General features: G+C 40.7%; 1 pseudogene; it reads left to right on the top strand.

Annotated features, from left to right (window-relative positions):
* Positions 1-15,616: 15,616 nt before the first annotated feature.
* On the top strand, positions 15,617-17,006 carry LOC123778842 (5'-AMP-activated protein kinase subunit gamma-1 pseudogene; annotated as a pseudogene).
* The last annotated feature ends 430 nt before the right edge of the window (positions 17,007-17,436 follow it).

Here is a 17,436-nt window from a genome sequence, read left to right on the forward strand (position 1 = left end):
CCCATTCCCTTCTTTTTCTCCATACCTCCTATCACCAATAAACATACTACACATTTTACTTATTTCTCTTATTATTTGCCCCTTGCCCAGAAGGGAAGTTCCACAGAGTCAGATAAGTGCTGGATGAATTCTCTCTGAACAAATGAACCTCAGCTCCTTCCGCATGGTGCCCAGCATGCTCATAGCTGGAGGGAATGCCATGTTGCCCAGACAGAACAGATGGGTCAAGAACTGCAACAAAGTGTCATTTAGCAAAGGGCCAACCTGATGTGGAGCCAGGTGTGGCTCTCCTACTGTGACATCTGTACTTCAACCGTGAATACCAACACGAAAATCCTACATAAAATGCTTGCCAATGAATTTTAGAAGTTTATTAAAATGGGAAAAGAAAACGGTCCAGAAGTCAATTGGGAGTATCCCTTAGGGGTATTGGGAAATTGGATGTGAACTTCCTGGTTTTACATCCTTTTGTATTTTTGGAATTCTTAATAATAAGATCCATTCATTTAGTAGCTAAAAATTTAAGAATAACATACTAGAGCTAAGTGCGGTCTCTGTCTTAGTATTGTAAAAACTATTTAATATTTACAAATGGATATTAGAGATATCACCAAGCCCTACAACATATTATAAAAATTACAAATTTAATATTACAATAATAGAAGAATGCCTGGCTTATAGTAGGCACCCAGATATTTCTTGAATGAATGAAAATATATTAAGATGTTAATCATGCCAATAGGTCAAATAGAAAAAAAAAATGACAACATTTAACTAATAAATACCGAAAAAGCATTTAAAAAGAGTTCGGCATCCATTCCTGATGAAAATCCTTGGCAAGCATTAAAGAAAAAGGTTTCCATCGTATGCCTCTCTGCAAACCACTGCAATCTGGCTGTTGCTGGCACCACGCCATGGAAACTGCTTTCCCCAAGGCGATCAGTACCCTACATATTGCCAAATCCAATGCACTTGGGTAGGGACCAATAAATATGTAATGAATTAAGGAATAGATGATAAAAGAATCTCAGATCAACAGTCAACATCACACTTAAAAATAAAACACCAGAGTTGTCTCTTCAAAGTCAGAAACTAAACCAGGATGTGAGCCACTGCTATCATTTGACATTTTTCTGGAAGCTCAAGCAAAAACAAGCAAAAAACAAAAGCAAAAACCATGGAGACAAAACAAAGTACAGCTATTGGAAATAAGGAAATAATAATGATCTTTCCTTGCATGAAATCTAGCAGCATCATAAAAAAATTACCAGAAATAATAAGAGAGGTCTAGAAGTTTACAAAATAAATACACAAAGAGCAATAGTTTTCCCCAAATGTCAGCAATGGGAATGTCTATCAAATGACGAGGCCATTGAGAAACTAAGATATAAAGAAGGCACAGAATCCCACAAATGAGAAGGAAAACAATCTAGGTAAAAGTTACAGAATTCCCACATTACAAATTAATTTTTTAAATTTATTTATTCAAGAGAATGAGAGTGAGGACAAGCAGGGGAGAGGGGCTGAGGGAGAAGCAGACTCCCTGCTGAGCAGGGGACCCAACATGGGGCTTGATCCCAGGGATCATGACCTGAGCTGAAGGCAGACGCTTAACTGACTGAGCCATCAATGCGCCCCTATTTTTATTATTTTTTTTATATATAGAGAGAATCTTAAGCAGGTTCCATGCCAGAGCAGAGCCCAATGCAGGGCTTGATCTCATGACCCTGAGCTGAAACCAAGAGTTGGATGCTTAACTGACTGAGCCACCCAAGTGCCCCTCTGGATTTTATTTTTGGTGTTAAGGGAAGTCATTGGAAGGTTTTGAGCATGGGTGTAATGTGACCTGTTTTATGATTTCAAAAGCCCATGGGGGTTGCTGTAAGACTGATCGTCTGCAGTAAGGAGGTGTACGCTGGAAACAGGCAGGCCAGTTGAGATGGTCCTTACATAGACGATATTGGCTTGGAAGACAATGATGTGGTATAAATGGACAGAAGTGAATAACTGGGAGATATGTTTTGAAGGTGGGACCAAAGAACTGAACTAGGGATTGACTGGGTGAAGGATATAAGGCAATGGGAAATCAAGAACTTCTAGGATTTGTAATGACACAGCTGGATGGATGGTGGGAAGATACGGCGGGCGGGGTGGGCTCAAGGGCATGCATGTTGAGGGGAAATCAAGAATTCTAAGCTTGGACCTGTAAAATTCAGGGTGCCTCTTGACTACCCATGCAGAGATGGTGAGTGGGCAGCTGGATATGGGAAAGCACAGGACAGTCATCCACTTGTAGATGGTATTTCCAGACAAGAGACCTAAGATACCAAAAGGAAAGGAATCAAGTGGAGTGATGCTGAGGTTTGAGGCCAGAACCCTGGGGGCATCCCAATATTTAGGGTAAGTGGGAAGAGGAGGAGGAGCGAAGAAAAGAACTGAGAGGGAGTAGGGGAGTCCTGGAACTCAAAAGAAAGTAATTAATTGCATGAAATGCTGCTGAGATGCTGAGAAAAATGAGGACAGAGACTGGGCTACTGGATTGGCAAACTGAAGGTCATCAATGGCCTTTGCCAGAGAGGTTTCGTGCGACTTGTAAAAATGTGAATGGAGTGGGTAGTTGTGGGGCTGAAAGTACCAGTGAAGGTCTACACACCATTGTGTGTGTGATAACATTGATAAATGTTATCAATCAAGCAAATTGGTAAGTAAAATATTCTCTTCCTGGGGTGCCTGGGTGGCTCAGTCAGTTAAGCGTCTGCCTTCAGCTTGGGTCATGATCTCAGGGTCTTGGGATCAAGCCCCCCCCCACTCCCCCATCCCCCCCACCCCAGTTGGACTCCCTGCTCAGTGGGGAGTCTGCTTCTCCCTCTGCTCCTCCCCCTGCACATGCTCTCATGCTTTCTCTCTCTCTCAAATAAATAAATACACTCCTAAAAAAAAAAAAAAAAAAAAGGCCAGGAACAATTCTTCCACTGTAAGAGAAGAGGGAGCAGATTAAATGAGTACAAATGCAGCAGGTTGGTTACTCCGGCAGTAGGAACGAAAAAAGACCACTCTTTCCTAATTGCCTAATTGTAGTCATAATTGCATAATAAGTGAGATCATCCACTGAGTGTGGGGAGAGACAAGTTGTGAAAAGTGGTCTGGGAGCACTTAAAAATGGTTAAGATGGTAAATTTCATGTCATGTGTATTTTATCACAATTAGAAATAATTCAAAAAATTATAAGAAGGCTAATAAATGACCACCCTCCACCAAAAACAGGAGAGTAAATATATTAGGGAAATGTAATATTAGAGGGGCAGTGCTAGAGTCTTACTGGAGATTTGTGGACATAAATTTAAAGCAAAACCAATAAACATAATTGTGCATGTTTTTCCTCCTGCTGCTTTCCGTTGCCAGGTGAAGTACGTAAAAATTTGGGTTAGGGGAGTTTGATTGATATAAGATTTGTGACTTTAATTAAAAATACTTAAGAGAATTTGATTGATTTAGACGGCAATGGAATGTGTAGAAACCTCTGGATCAGTAAATAATTTCAGGCTTAATAGGTTTGTAAACAGTGTTTCAGTGTTTAGCAATTCTGTTTGTTACATTTATAAGTCTGCCTTGTCAGACATTTGAAGCACTGAAGAGAATCAAATTTGTAATTGTGGTTAAAAATGCCAACGCTAAGGGAATGTTATTAATCAAGTTTGTAAATGATGGTTAAATATTTAGGGGAATTTACTATGTCAAATTTACAAGCTAATTTAGCATTGATCTAAGAACAAATAAAAATCTGTCAGTCATTAACTTTACAGAAGAGATAGCTAGACTTATAAACACAATAATACGATCTGTGGGTTGTATGTTAAAGGCTTATGGGAAACTAGGTTTTTAAATCTATACCTTGAATACACTGAGCATTAGTTAAAATACAAGTACCTGTAAGTATACTCCTGTTTGCACTAAGGCCCAAATTTAGATGCTAAAAATAAGGCTGTTCCCTGTGAGATGCCATCTTATGCCAGTCTCACTCTTTCATTTTCTCAGCACAGGTATCTACCGCCCATGTTCCAAAATTCCACTAAACTGACAGAAAAAAATATGGTCATCTCTCCTTATCTGTGGTTTTTCTTGCCACCGTTTAAGTTTCCCTGGGGTCAGCCGCAGTCCAGAAGCGGATGAGCCTCCTGATTTGTCATCAGAAGGTCGGTAGGAGCCTAGTGCTAGGTCACAGCGCCTACATCATCCACCTCACTTCATCTCATCATGTGGGCATTTTATCGTTTCACATCATCAAAGAAGAAGAAGGGTGAGAACCAGACTATAAGATACTTTGAGAGAGAGACCACATTCGCATAACTTTTATTACTGTATATTGCGATAATTGTTCTACTATTTGTTACGCTTGTTAATCTCTTACTGTGCCTAATTTACAATTTTTTAAAGATTTATTTATTTGCAAGAGAGAGAGCGAGTATGGTGGGGAGGAGCAGAGGGAAAGAGAGGGAATCTTTTTTTTTTTTTTTTAAAGATTTTATTTATTTGACAGATAGAGACAGCCAGCGAGAGAGGGAACACAGCAGGGGGAGTGGGAGAGGAAGAAGCAGGCTCATAGCGGAAGAGCCTGATGTGGGGCTCGATCCCATAACGCCGGGATCATGCCCTGAGCCGAAGGCAGACGCTTAACCGCTGTGCCACCCAGGCGCCCCAAAAGAGAGGGAATCTTAAGCAGACTCCAGACTGAGCACAGAGCCCAATGCGGGGCTCAATCTCATGACCCTGAGATCAAGACCTGAGACGAAACCAAGCGTCAGACACTTAACCGACTGAGCGACCCAGGCGCCACTGTGCCTAATTTATAAGTTAAAATGTACCATAGGTATGTATGTGTAGGAAAAAACATTGTACATACAGGGTTTGGTACTATCCATGGTTTTGGGCATTCACTGGAGGTGTTGGACAATATAACCTGTGGTTAAGGGGGGCTACTGTATATATCTTATATATACATGCAATTTTGCATATAGATCCATAACTGCCAAAAACAAGAAAGAATCCCAATCAGTAAATCAGAAATGGTGACAAATTCTTGTAAGACAGACTACAGAAGGGTTCGAATCAATGGCAAAACCAGGGTAGAGAAACTTGAGGCTAAACACTCTGGAGGGAAGTCAGCTCTTCCCAAGGAAGCCTGGGGGAAATCCAAGATTAGAGGAAACAAACACAAAGAATCAAAGAGGTCCCCCAGGGCAGTCCTTGAGGTAATTAAATACAGGGCTGCGTTTGGCCTGGCTGGATCAGACATCCCCTTCTGGCTGGCAGCTCCAGGAGGATAAAGTTTCCAGAGTAAAGACCTTAAGACTATTTTTTTTTAAAGATTTATTTATTTATTTATTTATTTATTTATTTATTTATTTATTTATTAGACAGAGAGAGACAGCCAGTGAGAGAGGGAACACAAGCAAGGGGAGTGGGAGAGGAAGAAGCAGGCTCATAGCAGAGGAGCCTGATGTGGGGCTCGATCCCAGAATGCTGGGATCACGCCCTGAGCCGAAGGCAGACGCCCAACCGCTGTGCCACCCAGGCACCCCTTTAAGACTATTTTTTGAACAAGAGAATAAATACCTCTCCCAGGGAAGGGTCTGAATTTGAAGGTTGGCCTGGATGGGGAAGCAGAGCCCTTCTTAACAAGGCCTCTATCATAATAGAGGCCCAGACTGGGGACAAGGGAAAGCTTGTCCCCGGTGCCTGCCCCCACAACAGCCACATGGATACCTCTCCAAGGTAGGACACTTCAGAGTAACCACAGGGGCTGCACAAGAAGGTGAGCAGTGGCCTGGATAATATTTAGCTACCATGAAGTACAGAGTATAAGCAACATAGTCTGGTAGTATGTTTACCCCCTATCTCTTAGAATCTCAGGGATTGGGGTACCTGGGTGACTCAGTGTTAAGTGTCTGCCTTCAGCTCACTCATGATCCCAGAGTCCCAGGATCAAGCCCCGCCCCCCACCTCATCAGGCTCCCCGCTCAGCGGGGAGTCTGCTTCTCCCTCTGACCCTTCCCCCTCTCGTGCACTCTCTGTCTCTCTCACACTCTCTCTCTCAAATAAATAAATAAATAAATAACATCTTTAAAAAAAAAAAAAGAATCTCAGGAACTGGCTCCTGAAATAAGAACAGGGATTCTCATTTGGACTAATGCTCCAGCTTCCAACACTGCAAAATCTAGAGAAAGGAAGAGGTGGACATAAGAAACATGGTATCTAAAAATAACCAGTAAAACTTATGGCTGTATCTAAGTAAATAAATCTAAATAGAATTTCCTAAGATTTCACTATTGCAGTTGGGACAGGAAAAAGCTTGAAAGTATGTTATGGCTTGAATTGTCCCAGAAGAGATATAGTTGCAGTGTTATGTCTAGATACTGCCAGGAAGATATCTGTTTAAGGAGATTTAAGATAAATCAGGATGGGTCACGAAGCAGGCTCCTGGGGTGTTGGTAATATTTCATTTCTCAATGTGAAAATTTTAAGCTGGCTTTATGTTCTTTTTTCCAGTGTGTGTTATACTTCTGTACTTGTGGCATTTTATAATAAAACATTCAAAAAATGAACAAAAATACAGAATGACTATTAGATTTTGGGTTCTCAAACCTGGCTGAGCATTAAAAGAACCTGGGGAGGGTTTAAAAAACACTAATGCACAGAACACACTCCAGACCAAATTAGAATCTCTGGGATGGACTCAGACATGTGTGTCTAGAAGAATAAAAATAAAAATAAACAAATGCAACAGGAGGAAACATTAATCACAATCATTATTAATGGGTTAAATTCCCCCAATGGAAAGACAGAACCCAAACAAGATCACCGAGATCCACATTTTCTCCATTTCTCAGGTTTCCTATCAGTATTGGCTCTGTTCTCAAATTCCTTGTGGTTATAAGATTGCTGTAGAAATACTGTCCCTATATTCTTTTACATTTGCATTAAGAGGGAAAACTCTTGAGCTTATGCCAGAAATCTCAGCAAAAGTATCACGGCATCTCTCTCTAGGATTTATTTATTTTACAGAGAGAGAGAGCATGCAAGCAGGGGGAGGGGCAGAGGGAGAGCAAGAGAAAGGATCTCAAGCAGACTCCCCACTGAGTATAGAGCCCAACGTGGGGCTCCATTCCAGATCATGACCTGAGCCAAAACCAAGAGTTCAATGCTTAACTGACTGAACCACCCAGGTGCCTCAGCATCTCTCTTTTTTTCTATTGTGACCATGTACCAATCACTTGTCCTTGAGCCAATCACTATGACCAGGAGACTTTGATTGGCCAGACCTACTGCATAGGCATGGGGTGGAGTCAATACCACCAGAATTAGTGGAATGAGAGTGTGGGGGAGAGTTTGAGTTTGGAAATCAAGTTCATATAGCAAGGGATGCAGTATGATTTGCACATACTTGGTAGCTGAATTCTGGATAACAAGTAGCATGAGTTTGGATAGGGCAGTCTACCAGCCCTAGGAACAAGAAGTATTTGAATATACTCAGGTCCTGAATTTGGGAAGAAAGAGTTGAAACTGCAAAAGCAGGATGGTGAGAAATACCAGGTCAGTAAAAGGGATACTGTTGTTTGCAGTCAATTATTGAAATATATAATATACTTCAGATAAATAAATACATATGTATCTGGATTAATGACAGATTCAACTTATTTTTGTTCTACTAAATTAGAAAGTACTAAGAATTATGGGCTATTAGATAAAGCAGCAAATGTTTAGTGGTCCTGACAATGTTTTGTGTAAGTGGATGGGACATATACCTAGAAACAGTGGTGAGGTTTCTCATCAAAGACCTTTCTCTTTCTTCTTTCTTTCTTTCTTTCTTTCTTTCTTTCTTTCTTTCTTTCTTTCTTTCTTTCTTTCTTAAGATTTTATTTATTTGACAGAGAGAGAGCGAGCGAGCACAAGCAGGGGGTGTGGCAGGCAGAGGGAGAGGGAGAAGCAGGATTCCCCCCTGAGCAAGAAGCCTGATGCGGGGCTTGATCCCAGGACCTCGAGATCATGACCTAAGGTGAAGGCAGACACCCAACTGACTGAGCCACCCAGGTACCCCATCAAAGACCACTTTCATCAACAGCTAAGTCAAAGAACAGATCTTATTCAAAGGTTGGATGGTTTCACTTGGGTGCTAGTTGCAAATGAATGTTTTTTTAAAGATTTTATTTATTTATTCATGAGAGACACACAGAGAGAGAAAGAGAGAGTCGATCCCAAGGCCCTGGGATCATGACCTGAGCCGAAGGCAGATGCTTAACCAACTGTGCCACCCATACATCCCTGCAAATGAATTTTTTTTTTTAAGATTTTACTTATTTATTTGAAGGGACAGCCAGCAAGAGAGGGAACACAAGCAGAGGGAGTGGGAGAGGAAAAAGCAGGCTCCCAGTGGAAGAGCCTGATGTGGGGCTCGATCCCAGAACGCTGGGATCATGCCCTGAGCCCAAGGCAGACGCTTAACGACTGCGCCACCCAGGCGCCCCCCTGCAAATGAATTTCTAATGTTTTTTGTTTGACTTCAGCTCTGGAAAGAATTTCTTCATGTTTCCTGGCATTGTGTATGATTATTTTTTTTTTAAGTTTTTCTTTATTTATTTGACAGAGAGAGAGACAACCAGCGAGAGAGGGAACACAAGTAGTGGGAGAGGGAGAAGCAAGCTCCCAGTGGAGGAGCCCGATACGGGGCTCAATCACAGAACGCTGGGATCAAGCCCTGAGCCGAAGGCAGACGCTTAACAACTGAGCCACCCAGGCGCCCCATGTGTATGATTATTAAATAGTAATACGTCATTGATTTCTTTCAGAGAATGAAGAAAATCAAGTGTTAGCAAAGAGTCAATGCCTGCCGATGAAGCCTCCTACAACAAAGTTCAATTTCCTGATCTCTTATCCACAGCACTGAATATCCTCAGCACATAATATCCTATTATGTTAGTCCTAAAAGGAGAAGTTCAAGCTTTTCAAGCTCCTGACCACAGTGTGTTGACATATCACTTGAAATCGGAGATAACATTTCTTCACAAGGCCGATAATGGCAACAAGTACCAGATTTACGATTTCTGGTCTTTCACAGAATCATTAGTGTGATAAAGAAATTTTATCTCCTCCCTCATTTCGATTATTCACATGAGTACCTTCCCCTTGGACGGCTGGCATGCTTCAGCACGGAGAAGCAGTTTTAGCACCCGTTACCCATTTCTTCACAGAACGCACAGGAAAGACATATGCTCAGTGACTGGGACGGGATTGGGCTAACTACTTTTATTACTTCTTTGACCCTTAATTAAGATCATGCATAACTGTTCTTAGGAAGTAAAGTGGTGGGCAATTGAGTACTCAGATATCACTATGTGTGAGTGGTCAAGGGAGGTTGATGGTAAAAATGGAACAATTCCCCACCCCCCACCTTGTCTTATCATGTCGTAGCATCCTCCCTATCTGTGAGTTCCCCGTGTGACTGTGCTGTGACCCAGTGGGATGTCAGAGAATGTGACAAGGCAGACACTTAAGGAGAGCTTGCATATTTGGGCTGGGTTGTCCTTGCTCCTGAGCCTTGCCGTAAGAACATGCTTGGGCTAGCCTGATGAAGGATGTGATGCATGGTGTAGAATTACCCCAGTTGTCCCAGATAAGTCTATCCCACAATAGCCAACCTGATACCGGGACATATGAAAGAAGCCAGGCAAAAGAAGCAGAGCTGCCCACATGACCCACAGCCCAGGCTGCCTTCATGGTCATGTAGCCTTTGTAGTCACATAGGGGCTTCTGTTAAGAAGACCCCGTGCTTGGTCTAATGTTCTGCTGCCATTGTCATTACATTCTTAATCATTTTTTCAATAAGGGGCCCTGCATTTTTATTTTGCACCGAGCTCCACAAATTATGTAGCTGACCCTGCCTACATCTTAACACTGATGCTGGGGTAAGCCTTGCTGAGATGGGAAGAACCACCCCGCTGGCCCACAGACTCATGAGATAAATAAATTCTTAGTATTTAAGTGACTGGGTTTTGAGGTTCTTTTGCATTATTTTAGCAATAGACACTGATACACCAAATCTTTCTCTGCGGGACACAGAGCTGGTCCTCCAACAGCATTACCTCAAATACGCTTCTAATCTGCATCATGTCTCACAAAAATATTTGATTAATTGACAAACAGAACTCAGAATTACCAAGTGTGTCTTTCTCATTCGTATATGTACCACAGGGATGCAAAGAGCTGGTTCATACCTTCCCCACTAGTGCTTTCACTCAGCTGTAAAACAAAGTATCAGCTGTCATCATTACAATAATAGTTCCACCATATCTATGTGCCCCTTGTGCTATGCGGCAGACAACCCTGTCATTAGGTTTGCTTGTGGCTACTTTTGCTTTCTTTCCCGGCATTTTATTCGTCCTGAATTTGAGGCTGGCTTTATAAGCATGTTGCCCACAGCATGACTTTCATCTGTTGTTGCTATTGTTTGGCTTCTTTGCATTTAGAAATAAAATTAATCAATTTCATACCACAAAATATTTTGCCTGTAGTCCAGGAAAATCTACTGGTTGACCAGAGATGTTGTTCTCTTTTGGAAATGATGTGACATCTCTGAAAGCATCATGAAACTCTCCTAGTAGTTTTCTAATAGAGTGTACGTTGGAGACAAGAGGGGGATAAATCCCTTGCTCAAAAAAAAAAAAAAATCCAGTTTTTAGATATTCATAGCCACACTTTCCATTCACACTTTGCCTTTCAGCTGCTTGGGTGAAATCATCACATTCACATTCACAGATGCTCTTGTCCCAACAGATCCTGGAGTCCTGTTTGTTAATTACGCTTCTGAGTTGCGGTGTTTGTACCACTATTTTTATCTTTGCTTTTACACTTCAATGAACCACTCTTTAGTCATTAATCTATTTTTGTTCATCAGAACTGTAACAAAACATAATAGTAACAACAAAAAATGCAAATTTTACACACACAAACAATAACATGCAAATGATATAGCTAAAATAAACTATATCCAAGTAATTGAATTTTAACTACACCTTGCTAAGAATCTGACCATTTTGAGCCACCTGCACCCTTGCACCATTATTAGGAACATAACAGTCCTTGATAATTTTTCTTCCTTTTCAAATTTATAAGATTCTGAAGCAACTATTTTCCCATTGTTTGTATCACAGAAACTGCCAAACAACTTGCAGACCATTTGTTTTACAGACAAATTGATTGCATTTTAGAAATACCGACCCAAAAGATAAGGCCTGAACTCTTTGACGTGGTATGTAAGCCATCCCATGATCTAAGAGTTGTTATTAGTGTGTGTGTGCGTGTGTGTGTATGGACTATAACAATGACAATAACAACAACACTTTCTCTGTACTGATGCCTTAAATGATACCATGTGATCAGTGCCAATCTAAGCATTTCAAATGGATTCTCTTACTTCAAACTCACAATAACCCTAGGAGGGAGGTGCTAGTGTTGTTATTAAACATTTACAGAGAGGGATTTGTGTATATTACAGAGGTACTTGCTCACGATCACAGAGCTAATAGGAGGCTGAGCAGGAATCTGATCCCAAGCTTGTCTAACTCTTAATGACCGTGTTGTTTGGCATCCCCACTTTGACCTTTCTTCCTGCAATTTCTCACAAACACACACAGCCTCTGTATGCTCCAGCCATACCACACTCCTTTCCCTCTCTCAGTGATCTTCCATCTGTGTCTAGGCACATTTCGCTCCCTCTGTCTGTGATGTTCTCTTCCATTTCTCGCCCTGTCACCTTGGTGAACTCTCACTCACCCGTCAGCACCCCATTGAAGAGTCTTCTTCGTAAAGTCTTTCCTTCCACCCACATCCCAGGATTTTTACCTTGTCTGTAATAGCCTACATTTTATTTCTTTCCATTCTCCAGATAAAGATGTAAAAATGTCTAGAGTGACAGCTGAGTTATTAAGAATTACAGTATGACAGAATATAATTTACTACATTGTATCTGATTGTTCCCTGGTCTATCATTAGTCGACTCCACTTATTGACTTATGTCTCAATGAATAGGCAATTCCTTACCTTAAAAATGTTATTCTCAGGTGGTCAGAGAACAGAATTAATTCTCATTGTGTCTATAACAGCAACTAGTTAACTTCATAAGGCACAGAAAATATATTCTGTTTTACCCTCTCCAATTTACTCTCTAGAGTGAGACCCATAATAGATAAAGTTTCTAAAATCACTATCTCTGGTAGATGACATTGCTTTATAGATATTCAGAAAATACAGTTCTATCAAGGTGTCAAGAATATATCTTCAGGTCTGCTAGTAATTAAGAAAGCTATAAGTTAATCAGTAAGAAGAGAAAGTAGAAGGTAGTGGCTTGGAGTAATGGTCCCTAAACTCGTTTGAACACTCACTTCAACAGTATACATTTAGGGCCAGCAGCCCCACAAATGTCTGTATTTATTTATAGTTTATGTATACATATTATTGCATGGAACATTCAGTATATTAAAAAACATTCATGAAATGGAAACTAAAAGAAAAGAGGTAAGGAATAAATATAATTAGAAGTTCCACTATTTTCCTTCCTTACCCAATGGATCATTGTATACCTGCTGGGATGGATATATTTGCACTACTACTGAAGATCAAAATTCTGCAAAACATTCTCTGGACAAGTACTACTAGCACACCTGGATCCAGATGCTGGGGTCACCCCAGTAATCCCCAGCACCTGGATGGCCCCTGTGGACTCAGGATCCAGGTCCACCACCATGTACCCAAGCATGGCCGGTCCACCAAAGGACTCCAATAATAAGCCCAAATATGGGTACCAGATGGCCCACCCAGAATTGCTGGAGAGGCCAACTGGTGAAAGGTTTTGCCTGCTGAAGCCAGTGTGTAAAGACTGGAAGAGGTGCCTACTTCCTTAATTGTGCAGACACCAAAGCCAAGACCACAAGGATCATGAATAATCAAGGAAACCTGACATCACCAAAAGAAACTAATAAAACTCCAACAAGTAACCCTAAAGAAATGGAGGTATATGAACTATCTGACAAAGAATTCAGAATAATTCTCGTAAAGAAATTATGTGAACTGCAAGAAAACAGATAAAAAACTAAATGAAATTGGGAAAACAATGCATGAACAAAATAAGAAGTTCAGTAAGAAATAGAAACCATCAAACACACACACACACACACACACACACACACACACACACAGAGAAATCCGAGAATTGACAAATACAATAACTAAAATGAAGAGAATGATAGAAAGCTCAACAACAGACTCGACCAAGCAGAAGAAAGAATTCATGAACTAGATGGCATATAATCTGAAATCATCCAGTCAGATGAGCAAAAAGAAAAAAGAATAAAAAGAATAAAGAAAGCCTATATGAATTATGAGATGGCATTCAAAGAAACCATGCATTACTGGATTACCAGAAGGAGAAGAGTGGGGAAAAGAGGCAAAAAGCTTATTTAAAGAAATAGTGGCTGAGAACTTCCCAAATCTGAACAGATATTTGGACAAACTCATAAAGTTATTAAGTCACCCTAAAATTTCAGCCCAAAATGATCTTCTCTAAGACACTTTATAATAAAATTGTCTAAAATCACAGAAAAAGAATTTTTAAAGCAGCAAGATTAAAAAAATTCTCACATATATGGGAACCCCCATAAGGCTATAGAAGATTTTTTAGCAGAGAGCTTGCAGGACAGGAGAGAGTGAAATGATATATTCAGATTGCTGAAAGAAAAAAAAAACTATCAACCAAGAATAATTTACCTGGCAAAGTTGTTTTGAGAAATGAAGGAGAGAGAAAGTTTTTCCAAACAAACAGAAGCCGAGGGAGTTTGTCATCACTAGAACTGCCTTACAAGACATGCTGAAAGGAATTCTTGAAGCAGAAATGAAAGGACACTAATTAGCGACATGAAAATATATGCAAATATAAAACACACTGGTAGAGGTAAGTATATAGTCAAATTCGGAATACTAATACTGTAATATGGTTGTGTGTTAATCGCTTAATTGTAATATAAAGGTTTAAAGGACAAAAGCATTAAAAGTAACTATCACTACAATAATATGTTAGTGGATCTACAATATAAATGAGATAAATGGTGACATCAAAAACATAAAATATGGGAGGGCAGTAAGAGGACTGAATTTTTGTATATGATTGAAGTTAAATTATCATCTTAAAATAGATGTTAAGTCTACGAGACCTTTTATATGATTCTCATGATAACCACAAAACAAAGACCTATGGTAGACACACAAAAGATAAAGATGATCAAAGCTTACTACTATGGAAAATCATTAACTCACAATGAAAGACAACAAAAGAGGAAGAAACAAATTAGGGAAATACAAAGCAACCAGAAAATAGTAAGATAGTATTAATAAGTACTAACCTATCAATAATTACTTCTAATGTAAATAGATTAAATTCTCCAATCAAAAGGCATAGTGGCTGAAAAGATTAAAAAAAAAACACGACTATATGTTGCCTACAAGAGACTCACTTCAGCCTTAAGGACATACATAGTCTCAAAGTGAAGGGGTAGAAAAACATATTTCATGCGAATGGAAACCCAAAGTGAGTAGGAGTAGCTATGCTTATATCAGCAAAATAGACTTCAAGTCAAAAATTGTAACAAGAGACAACAAAGGTCATTATATGATAAAGGAGTTAATTTATCAAGAGAATATAACAATTGTAAGTATATATGCAGTCAGTATCAGAGCCACTGAACATATTAAGCAAATACCAACAGATCTAAAGGGAGGAATAAACAACACTACAATAGTAGTAGGGAACTTCAGGAGCTCACTTACAACAATGGACAGATTACCAGACAGAAAATCCATAAAGAAACATTGGAGTTGAACTACACCTTAGCTCAAATATATGCAGAACATTCTATGCAATGGCAGTAGAACACATTCGTCTGAAGTGCACATGGAACATTCTCTAGGATAGATATGTTAGGTCACAGAACAATTCTTAGCAAATGTAAGATGGCTGAAATCATACCAAGTATCTTTTCTGACCACAATGGTGTGAACATAGCAATCAATCACAAGAAGAAAACTGGAAAATCCACAAATGTGTGGAAATTAAACAACATACTCTTGAACAACCACTGGGTCAAAGAAGAAATCAAAAGGGAAATCAAAAAATTTCTTTCTTTTTTAAAGATTTTATTTATTTATTTGACAGAGAGAGAGAGCACATACACGCAGGGGGAACAGCAGAGGGAGAGGGAGAAGCAGGCTCCCTGATGAGCAGGGAGCCTGATGTGGGGCTCAATCCCAGGACTCTGGGATCATGACCTGAGCTGAAGGCAGACGTCTAACCAACTGAGCCACCCAGGTGCTCCCAAAAATATTTTGATACAAAGGAAAATGGAAACACAGCACACCGAACTTATGGGATGCAACAAAAGCAGTTCTGAGAGGGAAGTTTAAAGCGATAAATGCCTTCATGGAGTTAAAAAACAGAGCATGCTTCCTAAAGCAAAAGAATCCAGCCAGCGTCTCTTGCAAAGGAGATGGTCACTTCTTGGGATAGCTTCCAGCTCTGGAAAATGAGCATCCTCAAGGGACCCCAGAATGCAACCATAGCATGTACACTTCTTTTATGAAGTCTCATCACAGCTATAACCTGATTCCCACAAGATCCAATTTGTTTATATTTAATATTTCCCTGTAGATGAAGAAAGCTTCCCCCCACCCCTCTGGCAACTAATGGTATATGAGCTGCCCCTTTGTGGGAAAGTAAGAAGCAAAGTTTTGTGGGCATGCTGGCCATCAAGGATTTCGTCAATATCCTGCACTGTTACTAATAAACCAGTCTTGGTATAGATCTATGAGCTGGAAGAATGCAAGACAGAAACCTGGAGGGAAGTGTACCCACAGGATTTCTTTAATCCCTTGTCTGCATTGCTTCTAATGTCAGCTTGTTTAATGCCGTCTCTTTATTAATTCAAAATAAGACCCACAGGCTGCCAGTTATTGACCCAGCATCAGGCAATACCTTGTACATCTTCACCTATATGCGCGTTCTCAAGTTCTTCAAATCATTTGTCACTGTGCTTCCCAAGCCAGAGTTCACGTCTAAGTCTATGGAAGAGCTGTAGATTAGCATGTAGGCCAACGCTGTTCTGGGCCACACTACCACCCCTGTCCAAGTGGCTCTAGGCATTTTGTACAGCACTGATTATCAGCCCTGCCGGTGGCGGATGAGAAAGAGTGTGTGGTGGACATCTACTCCAAGTTTTAGGTTATCAGTTTGGCAGCAGAAAAGATCTACAATAACCTGGATGTGCCAGTGACCAAAGCTCTACAACGTTGATCACATTACTTTAAATGTGTCCTTGGGGCTCCTGGGGGGTTCAGTCTGTTAAGTGTCCCATTTTGGTTTTGGTTCAGGTCATGTTCTTACGGTCGTGAGATCGAGTCCCGCAATTGGCTCATGCTGAGCATGGAGTCTACTGGAGATCCTCTCCCCTTTTCCAACCCTTCCCTCTGCTCCTCCTGCCACTCACATGCATGCTCTCTCTCTCTCTCAAATAAATAGATAGAATCTTTAAATATGTCCTCAGGGCGCCTGGGTGGCTCAGTCAGTTAAGCAGCTGCCTTCAGCTCAGTTCATGATCCCAGGGTCCTGGGATCGAGCCCAATGTCAGGCTTCCCTGCTCAGCGGGGAGTCTGCTTCTCCCTCTGCCTTTCCCCCCATTCATGTTCTCTCTCTCTCTAAAATAAATAAAATCTAAAAATAATAAATAAGTAAGTAAGTAAGTCCTCAAGTGCTATTTGCATAAGACTCTGGACACCATCATCAACAGGCTGGTGGAACAGAAATTTGCCTGTTTGTAGTGGTGGATAAGAACGATGCAGTCAAGGAAATTGTAACACCATCTGACATCCTTCAGGACTTGGTGCTCACAGGCAAAGACAAAAAATCCTGAGCTGAGGAAAAAGGTCAGGTAGCACCAGGGGATAAGCCCTACTCACTGCCCGCCCTGGGAATCACAGATGAAATCCTGAGAGAACTATGACTATTCCCTGCTCAGGAGACCCCTACTCTTCTACCTGGAAGCCGGGGAAGGTATGGAAAGAGGAAGGAGAATGGATTTTAAGGTGCCCTTATCCTCACAATACTCTTGAGAAAAACTTTCAACCTAGCCCAGCCTAGCCCCTCTCCTCTCAGACATAGTCCCTTTTCGGAGCAAACTATGGGTTCCGTGCCCCTGAAAAAAATTCTGATCTCTAAGAGATTCCCAAACTTTACCCTGCCCTTAAATCTGCCTCTGACTCTACCCTAAGATAATAGCACAGCAAAACTCTTCAGAAAGATATTTTTACTCATCCTGCTTCATGCTACACGGAAGAAAATGA

This window comes from Ursus americanus, chromosome 2, assembly GCF_024610735.1.
Source record: "Ursus americanus isolate L20-20 chromosome 2, mUrsAme1.1.p, whole genome shotgun sequence".
Lineage (NCBI taxonomy): Eukaryota > Metazoa > Chordata > Mammalia > Carnivora > Ursidae > Ursus > Ursus americanus.